This window comes from Myotis lucifugus, unplaced genomic scaffold (assembly GCF_000147115.1).
Source record: "Myotis lucifugus unplaced genomic scaffold, Myoluc2.0 scaffold_60, whole genome shotgun sequence".
NCBI lineage: Eukaryota > Metazoa > Chordata > Mammalia > Chiroptera > Vespertilionidae > Myotis > Myotis lucifugus.
In genome coordinates, this window is record NW_005871108.1 from 922,686 (window position 1) to 939,780 (window position 17,095).

At 48.4% G+C, this 17,095-nt stretch overlaps 1 protein-coding gene across 2 annotated transcripts in view; it reads right to left on the reverse strand.

Annotated features, from left to right (window-relative positions):
• The window catches only part of SNPH (syntaphilin), a 39,270-nt gene extending 29,101 nt beyond the window's left edge, over positions 1-10,169 (reverse strand). The window contains exons 1-2 of one of the 2 annotated variants that reach the window (XM_023754340.1): positions 10,081-10,169; positions 9,720-9,826 (exon numbers count right to left, since the gene is read on the reverse strand). The gene's annotated coding sequence lies outside the window, so the exon portion shown is untranslated. Of the gene's footprint in view, positions 1-9,719; positions 9,827-10,080 lie in introns of those variants that run through there. The other variant, XM_023754339.1, reaches the window with a different exon arrangement.
• Positions 10,170-17,095: the final 6,926 nt, after the last annotated feature.

Here is a 17,095-nt window from a genome sequence, read left to right on the forward strand (position 1 = left end):
GGATGCCCTCAACCAGGCTCTACACAGCCCAGAGCAAAGAGAGGAGGCTCCCAGCACTGGCCCTGCCACACCCCCCCCCCGCCCCCAACCCAGCCAGTGTGGAGCTCAATAGACCTTCTTTAATGAACACAGGGCTTCCCCTCCCGGGCCTGTGATGGCATAGATGGTGCTTCAAGTTGGGAGGGTCAGCTAGAGGGGTCCGCCCCGGCCGCTCCCCCACAGGAAGGCACTGCTGTGCCCATTTTATAGACAAAGTGAGAGAAGCTCAGAAGAGTGACCTGACTTGCTTGGGGTCACAGGAAGAAAAGGAATCCAGGCACCCAGCCCTGGGCCTGCTCCCTCTGTGCTGTCTTTCCGTGATTCTGCACGTTAGTGGAGAAGAACTGAATCCAGAAGCAGGAATCTCACAGGAAGCCAGGCCCTCTCTCACACCCACACGTTCACACGTGCACACACATGTGCACACTGAGTCGGAAACTCCCACAGGGCCCTCTGCGGCAGGACACAGACTGGGAGAAAATATGTGCAAAATACATACTTGCCAAAGAACTTGTATCCAGAATGTATAAAGAACTGTTACAACCCAATAATAAGATGACCAACAACAAAATGATTGAAGATTTAAAGGTGGGCAAAATACTTAAACAGTCATGTCACCAAAGAAGATACATGGATGACAAACACACAAAAGATGCTCAACATCATCACTCATTGAAAAATGCAAATTAAATCCACAAGGAGATACGACTACACGCCTGTTAGAATGGTTAACGTTAAAAAGACTGACCATAGCAAGTGCTGGTGAGGAGCGGAGGAGCCGGAGCTCTCGTACACTGATGAGGGGAATGTAACATGCTACACCACTTGGGAACTATTCGGGCAGTTTCTTAACAGGTTAAATATATATTTACCGAATAATTCAGCCATTCCACGCCTAGGTATTTAGCCAAGAGAATAGCCCACACAACAACTTATACACAAATGCTTTCTGCAGCTTTATTTCTAAAAGCAAAAAACCTGAAAAAAAAAGTCCAACAAATGAAGAGATAAACAAATCAGGGTGTATCCTTCCATGCATAGAATACCACACAGCAATAAAAAGGAATAAACTACTGATATACACAACAACATGAATCTCAAAATAATTATGCTGAGTGAAAGATGCCAGACCAAAAAAGAGTGCATACTGTATGATTCTGTTTCCATAAGATTCTAGAAAATGCTACATAATCTGTAGTAATAGCAGGTCAGCGGTTGCTGGGGATGCGGTGGGGGAGGGAAAGGCACAAGAGGGAGGAACTACCAAGGGGCAAGAGGAAATTCTGGGGGATGATGGAGGCGTTCATTGTTAATCATGGTGATGGCTTCGTGGGTTAGATGCTACGTAAAAACTAACCAAATTGTACACTTTCAATATGTGCAGCCTGTTGTGTGTTGACTATCTATATATATAAAACCCTAATATGCAAATAAACCTAAGGGCGGGATAACCAAACAACTGAACAACTGGTCGTTATGATGTGCACTGACCACCAGGGGGTGCACACAGAACATGGCGGCCATTGGCCACGGCGGAATGGTGGAGCAGGTAAGCAAGGGCACCAGACCAAGGCAGGGCACCAGTCGCTGTCATCGAGGTGAGCCTCTGGTGGTGGTTATTGAAAATTCTTTGTTCCTGTGTGCCATGGTCCTGCCCAGAGCTTGCACCCACTGCTGGAGCCAGAGCTGCTGCTCACACCTGCTGTTGGCACCCGGCACCAGCCCCGATTGCTTGGCGCCATCAACGGGTGCGAGGAACGGCTGCCGGCCCTGATCACCCATAAGGGCTTCTCCACCTTCCCCTGCTCCTGAGGGGTGATCGAGCAGCAGCCGCCGCTCCAGCCCTGGCCCCAATTGTTCCGCACTGTCTACGGGTGCGAGCTGAGCCGGTGCAGTCAGTGTGTGGGAGCAGCGGTGGTGGGAGTGGGGCTGCCGGCAGACAGGGGACCGGGAACTGTGGTGGGAGGGGCCGGGCTGGGGCGCGGAAGATGGGCCAAGACCTGCCCCTGTGCCCACCGCAGCCTCATGGCCCACAGTTCCTTTCAAGGTGCACAAATTCATGCACTGGGCCCCTAGCAGTTCAATAAAGCTGCAACACAGAGAAGGAGGGACAGGGAAAAGAGAAGCAGAAGGAGCAGCAGCAAGCAGGGTGAGTCTTACTTAGGATGCCAGGCACACACACAGACATACACATGTTGTGGAGGATGAAGCTGCCCCCTGGCCTCTAGGGATACTTAAGTCTCTCAGCCCAGGATTCTATCGGCTACTTTTCATTTGCTCACTTTCTTTTTCCAGAGTACTTCCTGTGGGCCTGGCTTGTGCTGGGCCCTGGGATTCAGAGGTAAAGCAAACACAGTCCTTGTCCTGGGCAGTTCGTTCCATCAGTCATGGCATAGCCTGCCCCAAATTCAACCTGAACATTTAGCCACGTGCCCCAAACGCCCCAGCTGGCTCCCTGCTCCCTTCACAGGACCTCTCAGAGCTCTTCCTGGACCTCATTTGCTTCTAGCCTTGCCACCTCTGGGGAGAAGCCTTCAATGAGCGCACTTCTCCAGCAGAAATCTGTTTTTATCTGTGCCGAACACACACCCAAGCCAAACTCAACTGATTTCTAATAACTGACTAATGAGATCTGAGCCAAGTCTGCACAGAATCACAGGAATTCGGGGTGGAGGAGAATCTGAAGGTTTCAAAGCCCAACATCCATCTGTTTGAAGCTCCATTTCTCTGACATCCCTCAGACCCAGTTTGAATACCTCCAGTGAGAGGGGAGCTCACTACCAACTGAGGATGCACTGGGTCTTTGGAAAATTAGAGAAGTTACAGTTCTTTCTAACTGTGGATGGAAGGGCATGGCATTTATTAAGCACCTACTGTGAGCTGAACCCTGTGCAGGGGGCTTTGCGCATGTGGGATTTCTAATCTGGCTTAATTCTCATGCCAGCAGTGCCCTAAGAGGCTGGAGCTATGCTTATGATGCCTGTTTTTACTGCTGAGGAAACAAGGGCCAGAGAAATCAAGTGACTCGCCCATGTCACAAAGTAAGTCCACGTGGAGACCGAGGTGGCAGCCCAAGTGTGTCCACCTCCGAAGTCCGGGCTTTCTGTCCTCGACCGCTCAGGGCAAAGGGCCTGCCAGCGTCTAGATCTGGAGCCTGGTTTCCTTCACCTGGATGCTGACCTCTGGGATTCCTTATGGTGACCATCTCCTGACAGTCCTACCCAATCTGAGGCTCCTCCTCTCGCAGGACAGAACCTTCCGCGGCCCCTCCTGCGGGGGTGGAGAAGGGCTTTCTGAAGGGAGTCGGCCCAGGTGGGCCCTAGGCCCAGGTACCAGCCAGCAATCCCCATAGCCACCCTCTCACACAGGTGCTATAGGGCTAGTACCTAACATTCGGAAGGCGCGCAATCCAATGGCAGCTGTTACTACTATTTCTCCGAGCCAGGCGCCATTTGTATATCTTCATCAGGCTGAACAGCTCCCCGAGGGCAGGACCACACCTTGGCGCCTGCCTCAGAGCAGACACCCCGGGCATTCTGGTGGAATGAATGGGTGTAAATACTTCTTTGCGTTCCCCCACAGAGGCGGGGATCAAGCCTTACCACGGAAGGTGCTTGATGCATATTTGATTAACGGGAGCCGCAAAAGAGAAGCTGTCATTAGAGGTTTCCATCGGAATCCCAGAACGCCCTGCAACCTGTCTGTGGGCGTCCTCCCGCGAACTCGGAACTCTTCTGGGGCCTTTCTCGGAGAACGCTCCGGGCTTCCTCCACAGCCAAATCCCGACACCCCCTCCGTGGCAGCCACGTGGCAGAGCCGTGCACGTCCGGAGGGACTGCTTACCACCCAGCCCTCACCATGACCCCAGCAGAACCTCGGCCGCAAGGCCAGCCAGGCTTCCAAGGACAGGAACCGCCCCCCACGGAGCAGCTGCCAGAGCCTCTCTTTCCGCCACCTCTCCAGGCGGCTTCTCTGCCAGGCTTCCCAGGCCGTCAGCCAAGTTCCCTCTTCTGAGGCTGCCGACCAAGCTCCCAAAGACCCAGTGGTAGGGAAGCCCTGCTGGTGCCAACTTCAAGGGGGCACAGAGGTGTCTGGAGGCCTCGGTCCCTAGAGACTCGATCCCGACAGTGCTGCCCAAAGGGAAGGGGCACAAACAGGGCCTTTGACGCCGGAGGCCCAGACGCAGATCACAAGCTGCCAAAGAAACGTGTTCCCAGCCTTGCAGACAGGCATGCCCGGCCCGGGCGCCTTTCCGGCCTCCCCTCCCTCTCCGACCGCATGCTCAGCTCACAGCTACGGAGCTTTAGTGTCGGACACCTGGCACTTGACATCGCAGGACACGAACCGATGACCCACCACACTCACGTTCTAATATGTGCATTTAAAAATGTTGACCACGTTTTAAAAATCAAGAGATGTCACGAAGGAACATCCAGATTTATGCTTTATGAGTCAGAAGATCTGGCAACACAGGGCCCAGGAGGCGGCTGGCAGCAGCCTCTTTCAAGCAAGCCCCTCTCCATTTGCCGCAGTCCCCGCACAGCCCCGCCTGGTTTGCCTCTGTGGACAACTGGGTTGGAGGTCCCTGGCTGTGCTTGCTTTATGGTGGCACACAGACCTCCTAATGACCGTACGAGGTGGATGGCACCGTTTCCCCATTTTACGGATGAGGAAACAGAGGCTCTGGGAGAAAAAGTCACTTGGCCAGGATTCGAACCCAAGCAGCCTGACTCGAGTCAAACACAAGGACACCCGTCTACGGCAAAATTAATGGACAATGCAGTGTTTAGTAAAGCAGAATGCATTCAATTTGAAGAAGTACTTCCCCCGATATTATACGGCCTTCTTTCTGTGGGAGATGGAACTGTTAACATGCTCTTTCTCTCACTATGTGGTAGTGATAGTAAACAGAACTCTCACTGCCCTTTGAATGTCCTTAGATGGCAAAATAGAGCGCTGGCTAACCGAGGACAGACTCCCCAACATACCGATGTTTGAAATCTAAGGCCGGGGACCGCTGCTCTGCTATGAAACCTCCTCTCCCAGGAAGACAGCCTGCTTCGGCGACTGCCTGGCTCAGAACCCCCAAACCACCTTATCTGCATCGCATCCGCATCCTATCACCGAAGAGGTGGCTTCTGAACTGAGCCTTTCCCAAGCCCCGTCCCTGCAGCAAACCCACAGAGCACTTGTTCTTGCCTCTTGTTATATTTATCTCATTCTTCCTCGAGTTACAGTTATCTGTATCCTCTCCACTCCCGTGCCCCCTAAAGTGGTTACAGAACAGAAGAAAGAGCGGCTGAACTGTCCGCCAGTGGGAGCTGGCGAAGCCCTCAGAGACCACCTCTGGCGCTCATTCTGCAGGTGTGGGGAAGCAAAGGCCTCGCCTCGGGCCACCCAGGGAGCTGCTGGCAGAGTGAGGTGAGTCTCCCAACTCGGCGCTGGCTCTTTCCACTGCACCAGGCCGCTTCCTAGACACTCCCTTTTGGTTGACTCAGCACCTCAATTCAGAGGACAGCGCTGAGCATGTGACAAATGCTTTGTAAATATCTGTCTATTAAGAGGTGCAAAGCGGCCCAGGGAACACAGGCCTCTCCCTCTCCAGGGCCCTCAGCCCGAGCTTCATTTCACCCGCATCCAACCTTCGCTCAGTGTGAGCTGCCCATCAAATGAAGAAACGGCCCCTCAGGCCCCTGGTGACCTGGATGGAGAATGACTGCATGCAGCTGAGAAATGCCATTCCCACGAGGCCGCAGTTATGATCCCAGGCTTGCTGAGGGATCGTGGGTAAATGCCTTCACCTCTCCAGGTGTTAGGTGCTGCAGACAGGAGGGATGGTGAGAACAGACGTGAGGAAGATTCCCCAAGTTGTAGGCACCTGACAGACTTTCCAAGAGGAATTTCAGAGTCCCGCCTCCATAAGCACCTGAGGAGGGAAAGCTTGAGGCCCCCCTGGGGCACACGGGTAGCTCCACTGGAAGGGTGCCACACAGTGAGCTTGAGCTGTCCCTCAGATGTCTGTGGCTACTTTTTGGGTTGTTGGGATCAAGAGTCAACAAGACTTTAAAACTGTTTGGAAGTATCCTAAGCTGGGTAGAACATTTATCATTGTCCTCATCATCATCCTCTTGCATAAACTCAATGCCGAAAATTAGGAGCTGACCATGGTATCAGCTCTCTAATGCTTTCCTGGCCTCTGAGTAGAAAAGACCACCCCTCCCACCCCCAGGCCCATCACAGCCCATATCAGGATTATCACAGTTCCTAGACGGTTTATCATACCTACACATTTAGATATTTGTCTCTTTCGTCAGCTTCTTAAAACTAAAGATCAACTCTACTCTTTCCTGTGTCCCCTGCACTTACCCTGCGGGTAATAAATAACAAACAGATGCTGATTAACGTTTCTCTGGACAAGGAATCCCCTTCACGCCTATTCTGGGACAAGGTGGCATTTAGGTCTTTTACAGCCAGTAGATTCATCCAGTCCTTTTGTGGGACGGGAGCACCGACATTCAGAGGGAAGCTGGTTTACCCAAAGCTACTCAGTCAATGAGAGGGCACAGACTGAAAGCAACTCTTTGACTCCCAGGACAGCGCGCTTCCAGCTCAACTTTCTCAGGTTTCACAACAAATTCGCCGTGTAACTCTGGGCAAGACCCTTTGCCTCTCTGCCCTGACTTTCTCACTTGTGAAATGGGTAAAATTATGGCGCCCACATAACGGGATTTTCTGAGGAGTAAATGAGTGCCCCTGTGGAAACCACACAGCACATGGGAAGCCTGTCTGTCCTGACTGGCATTCATTCTGAGCCATGCTCCGTGGTAAAGGGCACCCACCACCCACCAGCACAGCAGAGGTCACAGTGAAGGAAGACTTTTCAGCACCGATTTATGCACGTTTCCACCCAGCAAGTCCGCTGCAGTAATCACTTCAGGGAAATGCCTTTCCCTTCTCCAAACCGCTGTGCGCACGTGCAGCGCACACACACGCACAGCGATGACAGCAGGTCTGACGGGGGCCAGTGAAACTTTTGCAAGAGCATGCTCTTTCGAGTCAGGTGGACCTGGTGTCAGATAATAGTTCTGCCCCTTCCAGCTGTGCAATCTTAGGCAAGTCAGTCTCTCTAAGCCTCAGCCTCATCCTTTCTCAAATGGGTATGCTTTTTAATGAGAATTACATGAGCTAGGGAATGGGCTGGCACTCCATCAATGATACTGAGAGCAGTAACAGTCCCATTTTTATTTAACAAAATCCACTTAAAAATGTCAGAACCTTAGGGATCATGTAGTTCAGTCCTCTCACTTTATAGCTGGAGACCCAGATCTTGAGAGGAGGTGTGATTGGCCCAAGGTCACCCAGAGAGGTGGTGGAATGAGACCTGGGACCTGGGTCTCCTGGTTTTCTACTGTGCATCCATTTTGGCTCACTTGATTCTGCTCATCTGCCTCTACCCCACAAACACAGCAAGTGGCTGGACTCACTCTCTTCCCAATCCTCTTCCCTTCATATTCATCTTAGCACCACCTGTTTGCCAACGACACCCCTCTCCCAGGCACAGCTAGCCCCTTTAAACCTGACTTGAGAAGGTAAAACCGCTGTTGGCCACTGGCAATGGCGATAACAACCGTATTAACAACAGAAGTGACAACCAGGAACTTGCACAATGCCCTGTACTTAAAAGTGCCTTCACCTACACCATCAACACATTCCCAAAACTTCTCCCTAACCCAGTTGGCTCAGGGACATAATTTCCTCAATCTTCCTGAAGACCTACTTTGTGCCTAGCCACAGACCAGAGGTTGAGGACATAGAGAGGAAAGACAGGGCCTCTGCCAGGAGGATGTAGGTAGGTGGAGACACCACAACTTCTTTTGACCCAAAGGGTACAGCAGCCAAGTCCCTGCCCCACCCCCTGGGGCGCCATCTTTATCATGCCATCAAGAGGCAGAAGGTATGTGTGGACTAGGCTGGAGAGAGACAGGGTAAGTGCAAGCCTGGAAATTACAGCAGGGAAGGAGATAAAGAATAGAAAAGATGGACACTAAACAAGTGACTGCCTCGTCTCAGGGAGCTTCTAGTAAGAGACTCCCGAGAGGACAAGGGACCAGCAGGGGGTCCACTTGAAACCAGGAAGCCTTGGTCCCCACCCCCTGCTGGCACACAAGATTCTGATGCTTCTGTTCCCTTAGCGACTCTGCCCTCAGATGCCAAGATTTTCCAAACCCAGGGCTGGGCTATCTATGCCTCTTTGGGACCATCTTTTGCTAAAATGATGTCATAGCCCTTGCAGTGGGAATGTGGCTTCCTAGGCCCTCAGCCCAGCAGCCCAACACACTCCAGCATCATTAGCCCCTGGCAGGGACACCATCCGCAGGGATGTAGAAGAGGCTGCTGGGGTGGGGTGGGTGGGGGTACCGGGCGGAGAGAAGAGGACTAAAAGCAGCTACTCCTCTTTCCTCAGTCTATCTCCCAGTTCCCGTGTCTCTGAAAACCTACTATGTGCCAGGCACAGGTACAATTCTAAGTGTTTCCTTTAATCCCAACATCAACCCTTTGAGACGTGTGCCCTTCTTCCCGATTGACAGATGAGGAAACTGAAGCTTGGGGAAGGGGAGTGACTTGACAAAGGTCACCCTAGTGACGGCACAGGGATGCCAGCAGAGGACTGCCTGGTGCCTCCAGTTCCACGAGACCCACAAGGTCAGTGTTTCACTTGAGAAGTCCAGAGTTGAGAGAGATCACCCCAATGATTTCATAGACTCGAGTTTAAATCCTGGGTTGCTTTAAGAGACGGGTCTCCTGCCACGTTAAAGCTGCTTGAGTGGCATATTAACATTGTACAGACCATCTAATCCAACTCCTGCATCGAACAGATGAGCAGACAGACACCCACGCCTGGAGCATTTTAAAATGGCTACTAGTCGCCTACTAGCCAGCTAAGGGGCCAGACCCCAATCGCTGGCACTTTCCCTACCCCACCCTGCCTGCAGACACCACCGTTTTCTGGGGAGCAACTCCAGCTCATCCCACACCACCTGATGGGCAGAGAAGGCAGAGGAAACAGGCCTCCCTCATCTGCAGGGCCGAGGGAAGGAATACGGGGCTGCTCAGGCCAGTGGGTGCTCCCAACAGCCCAGCTCCCTGCCGAGGAGTGGAAGGAGGGAGCATCCCACCCCAGGAAGCTCCAGGGAGAGTAGGGCCGGGACCTCCCGCGTTAGAGGTCACGGGCATGTTCCCCTGATCTACTGCAGGGCCCGGATACTTCTCAGGGGGATATGGTATGGTACTTGACCTTGGGTTGGGTGTGGGGTTCCAGCCTTCTTCCACCCCCAGGGAGCCTTGCTCCTCCTCCAAGAGGAAAGAGGCGAAGTGTTTGCCAAACGCTGGGAGAGGAAGACAGACAGCAATGCGGGGAGTCCCTAACGCCCTCTTCATCGCCCACCTGGGGCATCTTCCTTGTGGCAATGAGTACCCTCTAGTTGTGAATTTCACGGTGGTGGCGGTGGTGGGGGTGCAATGAGAAGGATGTAGGGGAAGGAAGGGAGGGTATGAGTGAGTCACAGTTAACCCCTCCTCGGCCGCTGCCCTCTGCGGATTCTACCGCAGCGAGCGGCCCCCGCCCGCCACCCGCCGCGGTGCAGCGCAGGGGCCCCTCCGGGTCGCCGCGGCCTCCTCACCTGAGTCCACTCGCCCTCTGCGGCCGCGCGGGCTCGCACCGCTCCGGCCCGGCTTGGCGCAGCGCCTCTGCAGTCGCTGCTGCAGCTGCCCGGCCGCGATCAGCAACCTGCGGCGGCGGGGAAAACAGACAGACAGGTGCAGGTGAACGCGGGCGGGGACCCCGGGCAGGGGAGCCCCCGGCCGCCGACAGCTGGGCCGCCGCAGCCGGAGAGCTTGGAGGGCGGGCTGCCTGCCGGGCGCCGGGCCCGCTCCTCCCGGCGGTGCGCGCCTCCCCTCCCCCCACCCCGCACTGGGCACCCCGGGCTGCGGCGGGCGCCGCTGGGTGGTGGGCTCGGAGGTCCCCGGAGACCCTGTCATCACCTGTGGAGGCTGCCATGGCCTCGGCTGCCCGGCCAGGGCTGCCGAGCTGCTCTCCGGAGCCCCTGCTGGAAGCGGCTAACTGGGCGCTCGCCGGGGCTGGGGCTGCCGGGAGGGCGGGGCGGGGAGGGTGAGGTGGATGGAAGGGATGAGCCAGTCGGCGGCTCGCCGGCAGCTGCGTAAGCGGCTGGTCTTCACTTTCCTTCTTAAAGAGATAGTTGGCCCCTTGCTCCAGAGGGCGTGGGAGCGGACACGCGAGCACGCAGAGCGGCGTCCTCTGCCACCGACACACCAGTCTGTACTGGGCGGTGGGGCATCGCGGAACGTGCGTTGGTTCACTAAGCGGCTGTGTGACCCTGGGCGAGTCCCTGAACCTCTCTGGGCCTCAGCTTTCTGCTCTGTAACATGGGATGCTGATACCCATCTGGCTTCCTGGCACACGGTTGGCTTACATGAAATAAACATTGTGATCTGAATTCCTTTAGGAACATATTTCACTCCCCAAACCAAGTATTTCTGAGTACCAGGGTTATTTAATGCAAACTGCACTTGGACTATTACAAAAATGATAGCAAGAATCTTAAATATCTGAAAACGAACATGTTTTTCTGTGAAGTTAAGATGGTGATTCATTGGAAAGGTGGAAAGAGAAACAATCACAACCTAAAAATAAATGTTCATGAAACATTTTTCCCCACTGCCTTCCATCACTATCACGGGGAAGCATGGGGGGAAAGTCCAGGAAACTGGATTGTCTCGCTCACCCTTTCACTTCTGGCTATGCAACAAGCGCTAGCTCCACAAGAGAGACGTTAACTCGCTCTGTGGGCCCGGTTTCTTATGTGGCTCACGTGGGAAGGGGGAGCAGTGGGCAAGGGCTGCCTCCTTTTGAACCAGCCCTAACTACCTGACCGGTCATTCCTCTGCTCAAAACCACCCCTCACTTCCAGGACTGTGATCAAGTGTCACTGTTTCAAGGAGGCCTTTCTTGACCTCCCTACATAAAATAACTCCCTCTTCCCCTCTCCCTCTGCTCTAGTTTTGCTGCATTTCACCATCAGCTGATGTGTTGTTTATTTACTATTTGTTAGTCTGTCATTATCACCCCCCCCTCCTAGAATATACACTCTATGAGGGAAGGAACTTTGTTTTATCTATAGAATAGTGCTTAGCACATAGTAGGTGCTCAATAGATATGACTAAGTGAACGAGAGAGCAAGCGCACATTGTGCCAGGCCCTAGTCTTCTCTAAGGACACTAGGTCATTTGCCATCCTGGTCTCTTAAGTCCCTAAGTCTCTGTCTACTGGAGGCGAGGCTGAACTCGGAACCCTCTACTCTCCACCCAAAGCTGACCTTTTCAGAAGAATTTGTAAAGTTACTCCACGGATTTTGTAATGTGACTCTGCACTACTGGCCTGGTTAATATTTCTAATGTACATGAAGAAATAATAATTAAATAAAATAAATGTTCAATTAACTGTTACTTTTCAAAGTTCAGTCTTTTTTTTTTTCTCCTCCCCCCTCCTCTTGTAGTTGAACCTTGATTGCTGTTGGCACATCAATGGAAGTGATTTACCTCCCAGCTGGTCAGCTGCAAGGACTGGCCGCGACCACCATGGAGGATCAGCCCTGCAAGGTCCCTCCCCTTGGAGCAGGACTTCCTGCAGCAGGGCTTTGGTGCCCACTGAGCCTGCCTCTTAAGTGTGTAGCTTACAGAAGTGGTTGGGTAGTGCTTTCATGCGGTTTTGTTGCAGGGAAAAAAAACAGGTTTGGAGTGGATCTTTCTTGGTCTGGCCAGTCTTGGGTGGGTTCTTGACTTCATGCAGGAAAGATCTCACAACATGAGTCCAGTTGGTTTTGAGGTACGTTTATTAAAGCTGAGGACAGTGAGACAAAGGAAGGTCGTAGGGTAGAAGAAGCAACAGGAGGGAGCCCAGGCGGTACTCTGTTTTTACTCTCTAGGAATGTTATAAGAAAGAAGTGAGCCACGCCGGGCTGAGTGAATTCACTGAGAAGTAAAAGTCACAGTGAGGGAAGTGAGTCTAGGCAGGGCTGCTGTTAGCTCACTGAAAAGTCTAGGATAGAAGAAGCAACAGGGGAGAGACTAGGTGGTGTTCACTGTGGCTCTCTAGAGACGTTATAGCGAGTGAGCCACCGTGGGCTGCTGTTAGCTCACTGAAAAGTCAGAGGAAAGGAGGCCTTGGAAACAGAATCAGGGTGTAAACCTGGGGCGAGCCGCCACTGCTATTGCTCCCCAGGTTGCAAGTCTCGTGGGAACCCTTAGAGTTTCTAGGAGAGAAAAGTAAAGATGTACACCTGAGAGGGAAGAAAGTTGTGGGTGTGCTCCAGAGAAAGCCCACCTCAAAGTGAAATCTTTTTCTGCAGCTCTGATTTGTGGTAAATCACTCTACAACAATGCCTATAATTTTGCAATAAAGGCCTATAATTTTTTTTGGCATTGGTTATTTTTTCCCCCGCTATTCAATTAAATTGAATTCTATCAGATGACCATTATTACATTATGTTTTGTGGGAAAACATGTAGAGCATTTGTAGCAGGAATAGGAAACGGTAGTGAAAAAAGCCATGTGAAAGGAGGCCTGATGTCTAAAAAAACACCTATTGCTATATTAGCAAGTTAATTGATGAAATGTTTTATCTGCCCTAAGGCCCACCTAAATTATGTAAGTGACTTTTTTACACTTAAAGTAAAATCAAAGGAAGCCATGTTTTTTTAAATCAGGAGATAATTTCTGATCCTCATTAAAAATATACCTTTTTGTCTGACCCCCATGTATTTTTGCTTGATACTTAGAAGACTACATTTCCCAGAAATCTCCACAAGGAATTTCTCTAAAACTAGAGTACTTTCACCCACAATACTCCCATCTGGAATGGTGTTAGGCAATAAATAATTCTCTCCTCTGCATCATAAAACATGTGATTAAAAAAAGAACTAGTGTTTAGTTATAATGTAAATTGCAAATGAGGATTTTAAGTATAAAGCAAAATTGTTCTAAAGAAATCAGTAGTTTTCAAAACCGGTTTGGCTCAATGGATAGAGCGTCGGCCTGCAGACTGAAAGGTCCCAGGTTCGATTCCGGTCAAGGGCATGTATCTGGGTTGCGGGCACATCCCCAGTAGGAGATGTGCAGGAGGCAGCTGATCGATGTTTCTCTCTCATCGATGTTTCTAACTCTCTATCTCTCTCCCTTCCTCTCTGTAAAAAAATCAATAAAATATATTTAAAAAAAAAAAGAAATCAGTAGTTTTGTTTTGTACTAATTGGGAAATACTTAAATTTGTTTAGTTTCAAAACAATTTTGATTCCACTGCTAAGCACACTGCTCCCACTGAATGCCGTAATACAACCTGAACAAAATGCAGAGAGCAACTACTTGAGGAATCTGAAGAGAAAATATTAGCAGGCAAATTGGGGAGAAGGCCACTGAACTAGCGAATTCACCATTTTTGTTTCCTCTGGTGTCCCCTGGCCTGGTTTCAAGGCAGCCAAAATCTGGAATTTAGGGAATAAACAGAGAGAGCCTGCAAAGAGGCTCCCTAGTTCTGACATGAAGATCAGGAAAGGAGACCCCTTGATGCTCAGGGTGAGTGGGGCAAATAACTGTTCTTTTCTGTTTTAGTCTCTTCTCCATTGTCTCATGACCCAGCCTCCAAGCAATCCTGCAGTGGTGTCTGTGACAACAGGGACCCATAGGTGCCTGAAACTCGGAGGGAGGAGAAACTTCTCCAATCAGAGTAGCTGTGGTCCTGGATTACATACTTAGCAAAAATATCCTTCAGAAATAAAGATGATGTAAAGACATTCCAAGATAAAGAAAAACTAAGATAATTCGCCAGGACCGGTTTGGCTCAGTGGGTGGACGAAAGAAAATTTTTTAGTTAGAAGGGAAATTATATAAAAGGAAACTTGGAACATCGGGAAGAAAGAAAGGACAGCCACAATGGTAAATATCTGGGTACATTTAATAACCTATTCTTCTCCTCTTGAATTCTTTAAAATACGTTTGACAGCTGAAAGCAAAACTCTCAACATTGTCTGATGGGGTTTCAATGTAGTAGATGTAAAACGTAAGACAATTAGTTGCAATACAAAGGAGGGAGTATAAAGGAACTTATATGATGCAAGGTTTCTACGCTCCACTTGAAGTGGTAAAATATTGATTCTAAATAGAATGTGAAAAGTTAAACATGTGTTTTGTAGTTTTTAGAGCATCCACTTAAAAAATATAACAAAAGATATAGTAAAAATCAGTAGATCAATTAAAATGGAGTTCTAGAAAAATGTTCAAATTTTCCAAAAGAAGACAGGAGCAAATGGTAAACAAACAATAAAATGGCAGAGCTAAACCCAAGCATATCAATATCAATATGTGGCTTAATGACACATCAATTAAAACAGAGATTATCAGGGTGGATAAAAATGACTTAATTAGATGCTATCTACAAGAAACTCAGTTTAAATATAATGATATAGGCAGGCTAAAAGTAAAAGATGGAAAAAGATATACCATGCAAATACTAATCAAAGGAAAGCTGGATAGCTTAATATGAGAAAAAGACTTTACAGGCGGAGAGAAACAAATACCATAAGATTTCACTTACATGTGTAATCTTAAAAACAAAACAAACAAACCAAAACAGAAACGGATTCATAGATACAGGAAACAAATTGGTGATTACCAGAGCGGGGTGGAATGGAGGTATAAGTGAAATAGGTGAAGGGGATTAAGAGGTACAAACTCCAGTTATAAAATAAGTCACAGGGATATAATGTACAGCATGGGGAAGGGAATGCAGTCAGTAATATTGTAATAACTGTGGTGATCATTTTGTAACATACAGGTATACCAAAAAACGTATACACACTTTAACAGCTGATAGGTCAATTTCCAAAACGAAATGTATTTTCATAAACACTGCTTTTATAATTACTCAAAGTGTATGTATACATTTTTTTGGAACTCCCTATATGTAAATATCAAATCACTATAATGTACACCTGAAACTAATAGGATATTGTATGCCCATTATATTTCAATTTAAAAAAAAAGAAAAGAAAGACTTCAGAAAAAAGAAAATTACTAGGGATAAAGAGAACCATTATACAGCAATAAAAGGGCCACTTCACCAGGAAGACATAATAATTACAAATGTGAATGCATCTAATAAAAGAGTTTCAAAATACATGAAGCGAAAACTGTCAGAACTGAAAGGAGAACTAGACAGATACACAATGACAGCTCTTGACATGGACACTCCTTTCTCAGTAACAGAAAATAAGCAAAGTGACAGGAAATAAGCAAAGATGTAGGAGAACTGAGCAGCACTATGTGCTACATGTAACAACGTGGACTCATCTCAAAGAGGTTACACTGAGTGAAATAAACCAGTCTCCAAAAGATTTTATACTGTATGATTCTATTTACATGAAAATGGAAAAATAAAAAATAAAACTATAGTCATGTAGTAGAGTGGTTGCCAGGAGTTAGAATGGGAGAAAAATGTGACTGGGAAGGGATAGCATAAGGCAGTTTTTTTGATGATACTGTTGGCATCTTGCTTGTGGTGGTGGAATCTACATATGTGTTAAAATTGATAGAACTGTGCACCAAAATGAAAAAGTCAATTTTTCTGTATATTAATTTTAAAAATAAATTTTAAAAAGTCAATTTGACATTTAAATCTTATAGTTAATATACTCAAAGAAGCCATTTAGAATTTAGTTTGTAGCATAACAGTATTTTAGAGAATATCACAGGCTTCATTTTACAGTATAGTATGGAGCTCACAGAGCATTATATGAAAATTTCCTAGCAAACTCCAAATAAGAAAAAAAAATCATTTTAATGTAAGAAATGCTTAATAAACACCAAGTAAAAGAACATTTATTTTAGTAACCTTCACTTGAATTCCAGCTGCAGACAACATATCTGCTAACATTTTTAACATAATAAACATACTTAGTTTTACTGACACATGAATGGTGATTATAATAATCAGTAAGTAGTGAACAGAAAGGTTAAATAACCTATAAATAGACTGACTAACAGCCATTTAGATAATTTAAAACAAAGATGAATTTTATAACTCTTCAATTAAGATACAGTGGGGCCTTGACTTACGAGTTTAATTCGTTCTGTGTCGGAGCTCGTAACTCAAATTACTCGCATGTCAAATCAACAGTGAACGAGTGAGACACGTGATGCTGGGCTGATGTTGTGGCGTTCACTGTGACGTTCGCTGCGCCAACTAGCGGTGGGGTATCTGAAGCTGGCTCGTAACCTGAATTTTAGCTCGCAACTCAAAGCAAAAAATCGGCCAAGAGACGGCTCCTATCTCGAAAAACTCGTTAGGCGGGACACTCGTAAATCAAGGCCCCACTGTATTAGATTGAAAACCATGGCACTAGGTCAAATCAAGGATGATATGCATTTGAATCAAATAAGTTATTGTCTGGCCCTAACCAGTTAGGCTCAGTGAATAGGGCATCAGTCTGCGGACGAAAGGGTCCGGCAGGTTCAATTCCGGTCAAGGGCACATGCCCAGGTGTGGGCTCGATCCCCAGTAGGGGGTGCACAGGAGGCAGCCGATCAATGATTCTCTCTCATCATTGATGTTCCTATCTCTCTCTCCCTCTTCCTTCCTCTCTGAAATAAATAAAAATGTAAAAATAAGTAAATTATTGTCTGTGGGGAAATAAAGTATTAATTATTAATTAGTCCCATAAATTTAAAATAAATATTCCAATGTAAAGTAGCCCTTTAATAACATCCTTGAGTGTTTCCTGAAGCCATATAATATTTTCAAAATGTATTCTAAATGCAACATTCAAGTCAGGGAAATGGTACATACTATACATTCAAGTCAGCTAAGTTAAAACTATTACTCAGCTATAATTTAGTATTTCTGTGAGCATATATGTTTCCAGCTCTGGCTATGATTATTGTGAGCTTACAAAGAAGAAATGGCAGGTTGGCTTGTCTACGAAAGGGA